Here is an 11,319-nt window from a genome sequence, read left to right as displayed (position 1 = left end):
TCTTGCCGCGGATTCTGCGGCTGAATTAGCTGCGGCGTCCGTGGCGCGAGGGTCCCTCCCAATTAGGCCCATTCATTTGGCCTTAATCCGGAGCGGACTGCCGCGACGGGATGCAATGTTCACATACGGAGTGCAAATTCCGCTGTGTGAACATACCCTTAAACAATAGAATAGCAAACAGTGGAGGTCTAAAAATAGGTTTAAAGTTAAAAAAAATTAATTAAAAAAAGTGTAAATGACTTCAATATTGTGATTGACCTCAATATTCAAAATTGTTTGATTTTAACCCCTTCCCGACATCCGCCGTACTAGTACATATAAAAAAGTACACATATAAAAGTAGTTAAATACTGTATACATGTTAGGTATCCCTGTGTCTGAAAACACCCGCTCTACAAATCTATAAAAATATTTTTCCTGTATGGTATATGCTGTAGCGGGAAAAAAGTAAAAAGTGCCAAACCGCCATTTTTTTACTGTTTTGCCTCTGATAAAAATTTGAATAAAAAATTACAAAGCATAAGCAATTCCCCAAAATGGTAGAACTAAAAAGTACACCCGGCCCCGCAAAAAAAGACACCCTATACATCTCCATACGCCAAAGTATAAAAAAGTTACGGTTGTCAGAATATGGTGACCTTTAGAAAAAAAAAAATTTTGGCACATTTTTGGATTTTTGTTAAGGGGTTAAAATGTGAATAAAACCATATAAATTTGGTATCCCGAGAATTATACCGAAACATAGAATACAGGTGACATGTCATTTTGGCTGCATAGTGAACGCTGTAAAAACAAATCCCACAAGAAAATCGCAGAAATGCACTTTTTCTTCAAATCCCCCCATTCTGAATTTTTTTCCAGCTTCCCAGTACATTGTACAGAATAATTAATGGCGGCAACATGAAGAAAAATTTGTCCCGCAAAGATTATCCTCATATAGCTCTGAAAACAAAGAAATAAAATAGTTATGGGGGTTTGGAAGGGGGAGAGTCAAAAATGAAAAACGAAAATTGGCTGGAAGGGGTTAACAAAACTGAATACAGTACTTTGCGACTTGTCTCTAAACTAAAATGACCACAGTGACATACATTGCACCCTGAAAATACAGAGGAGACGTGTCTGTAACATTTTGGTATCACCTGATAGTCTGACAGTCAGTCAGACACTGGACAGTTAACCTTTTAATTGCCAATAATTTCATTTTAAGTATTTTTTTGCAATAAAATAGCAGTTTGACCTGACTATCCAAAGAGTGTCTTATATTCTGTTTACTGACAAAGTCAGTCCAGTTTTGTCTATTTTGTTAAATATATACAAAGTCCCGTTGTAACAACAAAAAAAAGAACTGACAAAGCCCGTGGTCGTCAAAAAAGTCTCCTTTTTAAGATTTTTTTTAACTAATATATCCAAACTGCCCTTTGTAATGGCAAAAACTGATGCAGCCCGGGATAGTCAGAAAATCTCCATTTGCTAACGTTTATTTTTTGTTATCCAATACATATGGCCAAGAAACTGTAAAAAAAAAAACTGAAAAACCTGTCCTGACTCAGGATTGTTGCTAATCACTATTGTATAAGCAGTAAAATAAAATGACTGGAAAAAAAACAGGGCAGGGGATAGGCTAAATTAGGAGGAGGAAACATTTGTGCTACAGTCATACCATCCACCAGTGCAAATACTAATATAAATAATAAAAATGTGGGTGGCAAAAACAACACTACTTCTGGTCTTGGCAACTAAGCCAGTAGCCACAGTGTTATACTTCCTGAGAATGAAGACATTTTTGAAAGCGCTGAAACACAAACATTGAGTCGGGGTTCAGTGTGTTCCTCCTCTGTTGTAACATGTACTTTACCATGCTGTATTTCTGAACAGTCCGCTATCACAAGGTGATGATCAGTCTTTACACTTAATTCTTTATAATGGTGAACTGATCACAGGGCTGCCAATGCATCACTAATTGATCAAAAACCTCTACAGACATTTAAACATAATCAAAAAATTTCTGAACATATCTTGAAAATCAAAAAGAGGTCAAAGTAGTTTAGAAATGTTAACTTCTTCCTGACATATGACATAATAGTTTTCTCAACATGATGTACTATTTCGTCTTGACTGCTTATGGTGTCTAAAGATATGGTGACCAAACAAAGGTGGCTATTGTCCATGACAGCACACCATGTCTTCACATAGACAGGAGGAGTCATGGCACCGATAGTGGGATGGTGGAGAATGGTCCAAGACAGCACTAACAACCACTTTGTGCACAAAATGAGGTGTGAGACCTGATGCCCTTCATGGTTGTGTTTGGTAATTTGTCACATCCTACCAATCACAGCCATGTTTCCCAATTCCGGAGAATGTATCTCTGTATTGGTGGCAATTGTTTATGGTACAAACGGTGCTGTGCCAAGGCTGCTAGCTGCGTCCTTTCCCTGCTTGTTAGTGCCCTCTACTCAGTGGTGAACCTACAAATACAAGAAAAATAGAGTGGGGGCACTCAGCATCACCAAAATTTCATATAAAAATAAAGTTTATTAATATCCAAAGAGGGAACAAATACAAAGAATGAAAAAATGTGTCAAGGACACAGGAGTGGACATAAAAACTTACAAATTGGAATGAAAGTAGGGGAGGTTGCAAAGTGGAAATATATGTAAATAACAAAAGTGTGTTACAAACAACGATAGGTATACATTATACGGAAAAGATTGACATTTGGAAGAAAAATGAGATAGTATTATATGTGTTCACCAGATGAGGGCAGCAAATTACAAGAGCAAAATAAAGTATCTGTGTAGAGATTTACAATTACAGTTACAACATTGTTGCAAATAAATGGATTGGTTCCAAAAATTGGGTATTAAGTAAATGAGTTTAGGAGTCACTAATAGTATTTTTAATTACACAAGATAAAGTTCTGATATTATCATGATATTTAACTTTTTACAACATTGAAGAAGTCTTTAGAAGTCTTTCTGAAATAGTCCTTGCTCACAAAAAACAAAAGGCATGGGGATAGGGACCTCTCTTCAGTGATCCTGTTATCAAACTTGCATCATTAAAGGGGCTCTATCAGGAAAATTATTCGTGAATAGCCTTTGAAAAGGCTATTCAGGCACCGCTAAAGGTATATTAAACTACACCCCCCGCCCCCGTTTTAAAATAAAACCCTAAAAAAGAATATGTTAATCTTATCTATTGTGCACGGTGGGTGGGCATTCAGGGTCTGACGTCATCTTCAGCCACGCCTCCTCTTCCAGCGATGTCTTCGGGTCCCATCTTCCTCCGGCACTTGCGAACTGCCATTGATAAAAAATGGCGCGGGTGCATGCGCAGTAGCATGCTGCTACTACTACTGCTGCTCCTACTGCGCATGCACCCGTGCCATTTTATATCAATGACAGTTCGCGAGCGCCAGAGGAAGACGGAACCCGAAGACATCGCTGGAAGAGGAGGCGTGGCTGAAGATGACGTCAGACACTGAATGCCCGCCCACCGTGCACAATAGATAAGATTAACATATTAACCTTAGCGGTGCCTGAATAGCCTTAGGCTATTAACGTATATGTGTAACGTATTATGCTCTATCAGCATAATTTTGCTGATAGAGCCCCTTTAAGCAAAACAAACGACAAAAACATGGCATAAACAGAGAAAAGGTAAAACTCATCCTAATTACAATCAGTGTCATCTCCAAATATAATGAAGGCTCTGACATATATAACGTGCTCTAGCACCCAAACAAGCATGCATAATAAGAAAAAAGAGGGAAGTAGCACTCAAAATAATAATAAAATACTAAATTTTATTAAACATGATAATAATTTACACGAAAGGAACAAAAACCATACGTATAGATGTAAAGAAAAAGCACAGAGAAAGGAGTAACATGACAAACACAGTCACAAAGGGCCAAATTCATGTATGTTACAATAATATATTTTATAATAACCAAATGGATATATCCTGTTTCCCCAAAAATAAGACGGTGTCTTATATTAATTTTTGCTCCCAAAGATGCGCCATGTCTTATTTTCAGGGAGTGTCTTATTTTTTCAAAGAATTCACATATATTGCTAAATATAAAAATTAACATTTATTAAATACTGTACAGTATAAAAATATTTTTATAGATTTGTAGAGCAGGCGATTTTGGACACAGGGATACCTAACATGTACGGTGTGTGTTTCACAGTATTTACATACTTTTATATGTGTTCTAGGGAAATGGGTTGATTTGAAGTTTTAATATATATATATATATATATATATATATATATATATATATATATATATATGTATATAATTTTATTTTATTTATTTATTTATTTATTTATTTATTTTTTTGCATTTATTAACCCCCTGTAATACATTACAGTCAGGCAACCTGCCTTCAAAAGAAATGACGATTTTTTGCAATGCAATTGCAAAGGTCTGATCACTAATGCAATACATTGCATTATTGATCAGACCTTTGCAATGCAATGCAATTGCAAAGGTCTGATCACTAATGCAATGCATTGCATTAGTGATCAAACCTTTGCAAATGCAATGCAATTGCAAAGGTCTGATCACTAATGCAATACATTGCATTATTGATCAGACCTTTGCAATGCAATGCAATTGCAAAGGTCTGATCACTAATGCAATGCATTGCATTAGTGATCAAACCTTTGCAAATGCAATGCAATTGCAAAGGTCTGATCACTAATGCAATACATTGCATTATTGATCAGACCTTTGCAATGCAATGCAATTGCAAAGGTCTGATCACTAATGCAATGCATTGCATTAGTGATCAGACCTTTGCAATTGCATTGCATTTGGAAAGGTTTGATCACTAATGCAATGCAATGCATTAGTGATCAGACCTTTGCAATTGCATTGCAAAAAAATCGTCATTTCTTTTGCAGGCTGCATAGAGCAGCTGGAAAAGAAAAGCACTGCAGACAGGCCGGGGAGCCTTTACAAGGCTCCCGGCTGTCATGCCAATGTGATGTCGGCCCTGGAGCATGCTCCAGGTGCCGGCGATCACCGGCGCCAGAAGGGTTAATGCCCACAGTCGGTGTGGGATGCCGGGTGTTTAACTATGGCGGCCACCCAGGAGTCGGGCGGCCGCCATAGCCGCCTGGTGTCTGCTGGTGTCAGCAGACATCCAGCGCTAATGCCTCCGGTCGGTGCCCACACACACTCCCATAGAAATGAATGGAAGCGCCCGGCACGCCGATTAACCCCCCGCTTGCCGGCTACTTTCATTCATTTCTATTCACTGCGTCTTACTTTTGGGGGAGCGCCTTATATTAGGCAAGGCAGCAAAATGTCTGCCATGCCTTACTTTCGGGGTACGTTCTATTTTCGGGGAAACACGGTATACAACACTACACTGCTCGGAACAGCGCCATTAAAAAGTGTCTATAAATAATGTATGAGTAACAAGTAAATAGCTACTGAGGAATGAAAAGAGTGCTAGTGCATAGAGGACCTAAGAAGTACCATATAGGCAGTGTAGGCATCTAACAAGAGTATACAGATCTAAAACATGCAAATGGCTCATACCCTTGTAGGTGAGAATTCAATCCACTGCCCCCTGACATCGCCCAACGTGCATTTCGACGCTTGTGCCTTCGTTCGGGGGTGGTGTCTAGGGGACAGTATAGGGCCTACGTATGAAAAGTATCCAATAGACATAAAGGAAGATCAATATCAAATGCAAAACACAGAACAAAAGAGGTCACCATGCCAACAAAAGGCACCTAGTATATAGTGAAACAAGGAGAAAAATTATGTACACTGCTCAAAGCAATAAAGGGAACACTCAAATAACACATCCTAGATCTGAATGAATGAAATATTCTCATTGAATACTTTGTTCTGTACAAAGTTGAACGTGATGACAACAAAATCACACAAAAATCATCAATGGAAATCAAAATTATCAACCAATGGAGGCCTGAATTTGGAGTCACCCCCAAAATTAAAGTGGAAAAACACACTACAGGCTGATCCAACGTTGATGTAATGTCCTTAAAACATGTCAAAATGAAGCTCAGTAGTGTGTGGCCTCCACGTGCCCGTATGACCTCCCTACAATGCCTGGGCATGCTCCTGATGAGGTTGCGGATGCGCTCCTGAGGGACTTCCTTCCAGATCTGGACTAAAGCATCTGCCAACTCCTGGACAGTCTGTGGGGCAACGTAACGTTGGTGAATGGAGTGAGATATGATGTCCCAGATGTGCTCAATCGGATTCAGGTCTGGGGAACGGGCAGGCCAGTCCATAGCTTCAATGCCGTCATCTTGCAACTGCTGACGCACTCCAGCCACAGTCTGGCATTGTCCTGCTATAGGAGGAACCCAGGGCCAACTGCACTAGCATATGGTCTCACAAGGGGTCTGAGGATCTCATCTCAGTACCTAATGGCAGTGTGGCTACCTCTGGCGAGCACATGGAGGGCTGTGCGTCCTTACAAAGAAATGCCACCCCACACCATTACTGACCCACTGCCAAACTGGTCATGCTGAAAGATGTTGCAGGCAATAGATTGCCTTCTATGGCGTCTCCAGACTCTGTCATGTTTGTCACATGTGCTCAGTGTGAACCTGCTTTCATCTGTGAAGAGCACAGAGCGCCAGTGGCAAAGTTGCCAATCCTGGTGTTCTGTGGCAAATGCCAAGCGTACTGCACGGTGTTGGGCTGTGAGCACAACCCCCATCTGTGGACATCGGACCCTCATACCATCCTGATGGAGTCAGTTTCTAACCGTTTGTGCAGACACATACACATTTGTGGCCTGCTGGAGGTCATTTTGCAGGGGTCTGGCAGTGTTCCTCCTGATCCTCCTTGCACAAAGACGGAGGTAGTGGTTCTGCTGCTGGGTTCTTGCCCTCCTACGGCCTCCTCCACGTCTCCTGGTGTACTGGCCTGTCTCCTGGTAGCGCCTCCAACCTCTGGACACTACACTGACAGATACAGCAAACCTTCTTGCCACAGCTCGCATTGATGTGCCATCCTGGATGAGATGCACTACCTGAGCCACTTGTTGTAGAGTCCGTCTCAAAGCCATAAGGTCATACACAGAAGGTCAGGAAGATGCCAAATCAGAATCACGGAGGAGAGGTCTTTAAAACAAGCCGGGTCATACACATACAGAGAATCCAGGTAACAGGGACAGGAGACAGGCAGGGAACATGTCACTTGGGGAGCTGATACCACGGTGAAACTTCTGACCCAGAAGTGCTGTTTCCAGCACAGGGGGGAAAACCAGAACCTCCACAACTCAAGCAGAGGCCTCTCTCCTACCTTGCGTCAGGACCAGCTGCGCCATTCTGGCGCTGGACACGGAGAGGACCGGGAGCCTCTGCGCAGCACAGCAGGGCCCCAGCCTGTTCTAATAGTTCCTTAGTGCCCATCACACAGTATAATGCCCCATTTGTTGCTTGGACACACAGCAGGGCTCAGAAGAGATGGAGCACTAAGTATTTTAGCTTTTGAAGTATAGATTTAGAGGGATTGGTTTGTGGACGCCATATAACCGTATATACTCGAGTATAAGCCGACTTAAATATAAGCCAAAGCCCCTAATTTTATCACAAAAAACTGGGAAAAAGATAAGTGGGACATATAGAGGTAATAATTATTTATCCTAATAATTAAGGTCCTTTATTAGTACCCCCATGTGTCTCACATATTAATAACCCTTACATGGGGCACACAGGAGTTAATATGAGGGACATGATGGGGTTAAATGCTATTAATGTGAGGCACATGGAGTTAATTAAACTAAATTAATAACCCCAAATGCCTGACATTAATAGGCATAGTAACTCCAGCAGGTACCTGTGTGTTACTTTCACTTTACTGTAGCTTCCTCTCCTCCATACGACAGGCATCTTGTATAAGACACAATGAATCCTGGCCACTGACTTATCTGCAGATGTTACATTCCAGTGGCTACAGGACCTTTGATGATACAACAGTCACGTGACCTACATGACAAACCAATCACAGAGCAGTAGCACTAAGGGACCTCCCCTTCGTTTAATTTATGCAGCATCTTTTCAGTTTTCTGTGCTCCGTGGACCCTGACTCGAGTATAAGCCAAGGGGTCTTTTTCAGCATAAAAACTGTGCAGAAAAAGTCAGCTTATATATTTTGTAGGGGCAAGTTTAAAGTCTTTAAAAACGTGATATGGTGTCCAAAAACTAACAATCTAAAATCTGCACTCCAAGAGTTACATAGCATTGTTTATTTGAAAAGTAAAAATTTCTCCACAGAAATGCCATTTCAGTCCCTGATATTATTTTTTTTCTTTTTAACTTTTCTACATTATTTTGTTGTCCTAGCAGGGGACTTGAACTATGTATTGCATATGTAATACATACATACATATCGTCATAACGCCCTTCTGACACTGAAGAGCTACGGTACCGGCACTGATAGCTCTTTACCAGGGGCACAGAACAGGAAAGCTGCATTGAATTCAGCGCACTGTCGGCATGGGTCAGCAAATAACTACATGAGACAAGTACATAACTACTGGACAATGCACAATGTAAGCAGTGACACATTCACGATAATATAATTGGCTGGAAAGCATTTCACAACCTTGCTGTAAATACTTCTATTAATAAAGGTATTATTGATTTATTAACACAGGCCATGGATTATATTTCTACCAGTAAACACAAATTATAATGTTTTATTTTGCTTTGCATACCAAGGAAATTATATAATTACTGGTTTAGGAGATCAGTATAGTTTTTATCTTAGAGACTGATTGTATAACAACGGCTTGTAATTCAGCAAATTTCCATAGTAACATTGAACATAGAATAAGTAATACAGAATGCAAATGTTCTACTTAAAGAGGACCTTTCACCATTTTGCCCACAGGCAGTTCTATATACTGCCGGAAAGCTGACAGTGCGCTGAGTTCAGCGCACTGTCGGCTTTCCCGATGTGGGCCCGGTGTGAAGAGCTTTCGGTCCGGTACCGTAGCTCTTCTATGGTCAGAATGGCGTTTCTGACAGTTAGTCAGAGACGTCCTTCTTCACAGCACAGCCAATCGCGCTGTGCTGTGAGAGCCGGGAGGAACGCCCCCTCCATCTGCTCGCAGTACTCGTCCATAGACGAGCATTATCAGGGAGGGAGGGGGGCGTTCCTCCCGGCTCTCACAGCACAGCGCGATTGGCTGTGCTGTGAAGAAGGACGTCTCTGGCTAACTGTCAGAAACGCCTTTCTGACCATAGAAGAGCTACGGTACCGGACCGTAAGCTCTTCACACCGGGCACAGATCGGGAAAGCCGACAGTGTGCTGAACTCAGCGCACTGTCAGCTTTCCGGCAGTATATAGAACTGCCTGTGGGCAAAATGGTGAAAGGTCCTCTTTAAAGAGGACCTTTCATCAGATTGGGCACAGGCAGTTCCATATACTGCTGGAAAGCTGACAGTGCGCTGAATTGGCTTTCCCGATCTGTGCCCCGGGTAAAGCGCTATCGGTCCCGGTACCGTAACGCTTTACAGTCAGAAGGGCGTTTCTGACAGTCAGTCAGGAACGTCCTTCTCCACAGCAGCGCCTATAGCGTTGTACAGTGTGAGCGGGGAGGAACGCCCCCTCCCCTCCTAATAATACTCATCTATGGACAAGCACTGTGAGCAGAGGGATGGGGCGTTCCTCGCCAGTCACACTGTACAGCGCGATAGCGCTTTGTCGGCTTTCCAGCAGTATATAGAACTGCCTGTGCTCAATCTGATGAAAGGTCCTCTTTAAATGGTCCCAACTGTTCCCCGCTTAGCTATTTTCATAACTCCAATGTAAGTGAGTGAAGAGATACCCACATGCATGGCCTCTCTCTATTCACTTTCAAGAACAGATGAGGCCCATTCTTGAGGTTGTTGTGTGTCTCAATGGTGGGACCTGCATCAATTTGATATTTAGAGCATATTGTATGAATATATCCATAAATACTATAACTTTTCATTATACCTTAGCAAATGCATATTGTATTCTATATCTTTACATTTTAGTCTTATAGAGTACTGTAATTGGTACAGGACAGTATGTCGCTGGGAGGCAGAAACTCCTAGCAGCATACACAACCATACCTCTCAACTGTCCCAGATTCTGTAGGACATTCCCAGATTCGGGTTCCTGTCCCGCAGTCTCGGTCAGCAGGAGGTATGTCCCAATTTCAACCCATCTGCATTCGGAGGGCACAGGTGAGTTGACTACACTGCTAAATGAAACCAGAGCTGTCGGCAGACATCTCCCGCTTCACTGCAGTCCTCCATCCACTGGAACTGTAGGCGCGATGTAATGATGTCACTCACACCGCGCCTATAGCTCCGTGAATGAGACTGACTTTATTTGCTTATGTTGAGTGCTTCTCCCCATTTTTTGTCTGTTTTTGTCCTATTTTGGTTTTTGAAGCATGGCTTAATAATGGAGCCTTTATCCTTGTGGGAGGTCAGTTATCTTTGAGGTTTTTTCCTAGTTTCCATTTGTACCATGTTGTTGTTGCTTGTTATAGGCCTGCACCAGAATGTATGATCACTGACTCCCAAGAAAATCGGAGGAGATATCTGAAGATCGGTGTTCCTAACGTCGGTCTTCATAGCCCCAAAGCCGACTCATATAAAATGAGGAGCATGCCTCTTCATAAATGAGGGGCATCTGCCACCGGGCTCTGTAACTGGGGGTAAATATACGCCTGCTGGTAGCTGGCATACTTTTCCCCAATCATTTAGACCAGATTTCTAGTGCAAATTATGATAAATTTGGCATGGCCAATGGCCCTGTCCTCTGCATGCCCCTGTCACGCCCCATTTTCAGGAAAGCCATGTTTTGCACAAAGATTATGAATTTTTATGCCTGTATACCAGAAAACCATCATACATAATAAATCTGCCCACAGTGTACACTGTACATTGTGTGTCAGATCACACCTTACCATGGAGTGATGCCAATAACACATGTAATGTTAATTACATGCTATGCTTAGTACTCCTTGCCAACCCTGAACATAATACTATAATCAATTTCCACTTATCTACATCACACCACATCTACTTCCAGATGACAACTAATGTATTATCTCAAGATTAAAAGTGTTGCTATGAGATGCTCTTTGGAAAGGTATAAAACTGGAACCTTTTTTTATTTACTGAAGTACTATGCACGGGAGCTTCTTTTAGGCTGCTTACACACTTGGAGCATCTATAGCAGGTCTGTATTATGCTTTGCAGAAAAATGTAGGGCTAAATTATATGACAGGGAAAATGAATAGTCTTTGGTTATTATGACATTTATTGTTACTG

Source organism: Leptodactylus fuscus, chromosome 5 (genome assembly GCF_031893055.1).
Source record: "Leptodactylus fuscus isolate aLepFus1 chromosome 5, aLepFus1.hap2, whole genome shotgun sequence".
NCBI lineage: Eukaryota > Metazoa > Chordata > Amphibia > Anura > Leptodactylidae > Leptodactylus > Leptodactylus fuscus.
Note: the sequence above shows the minus strand (reverse complement) of the source record.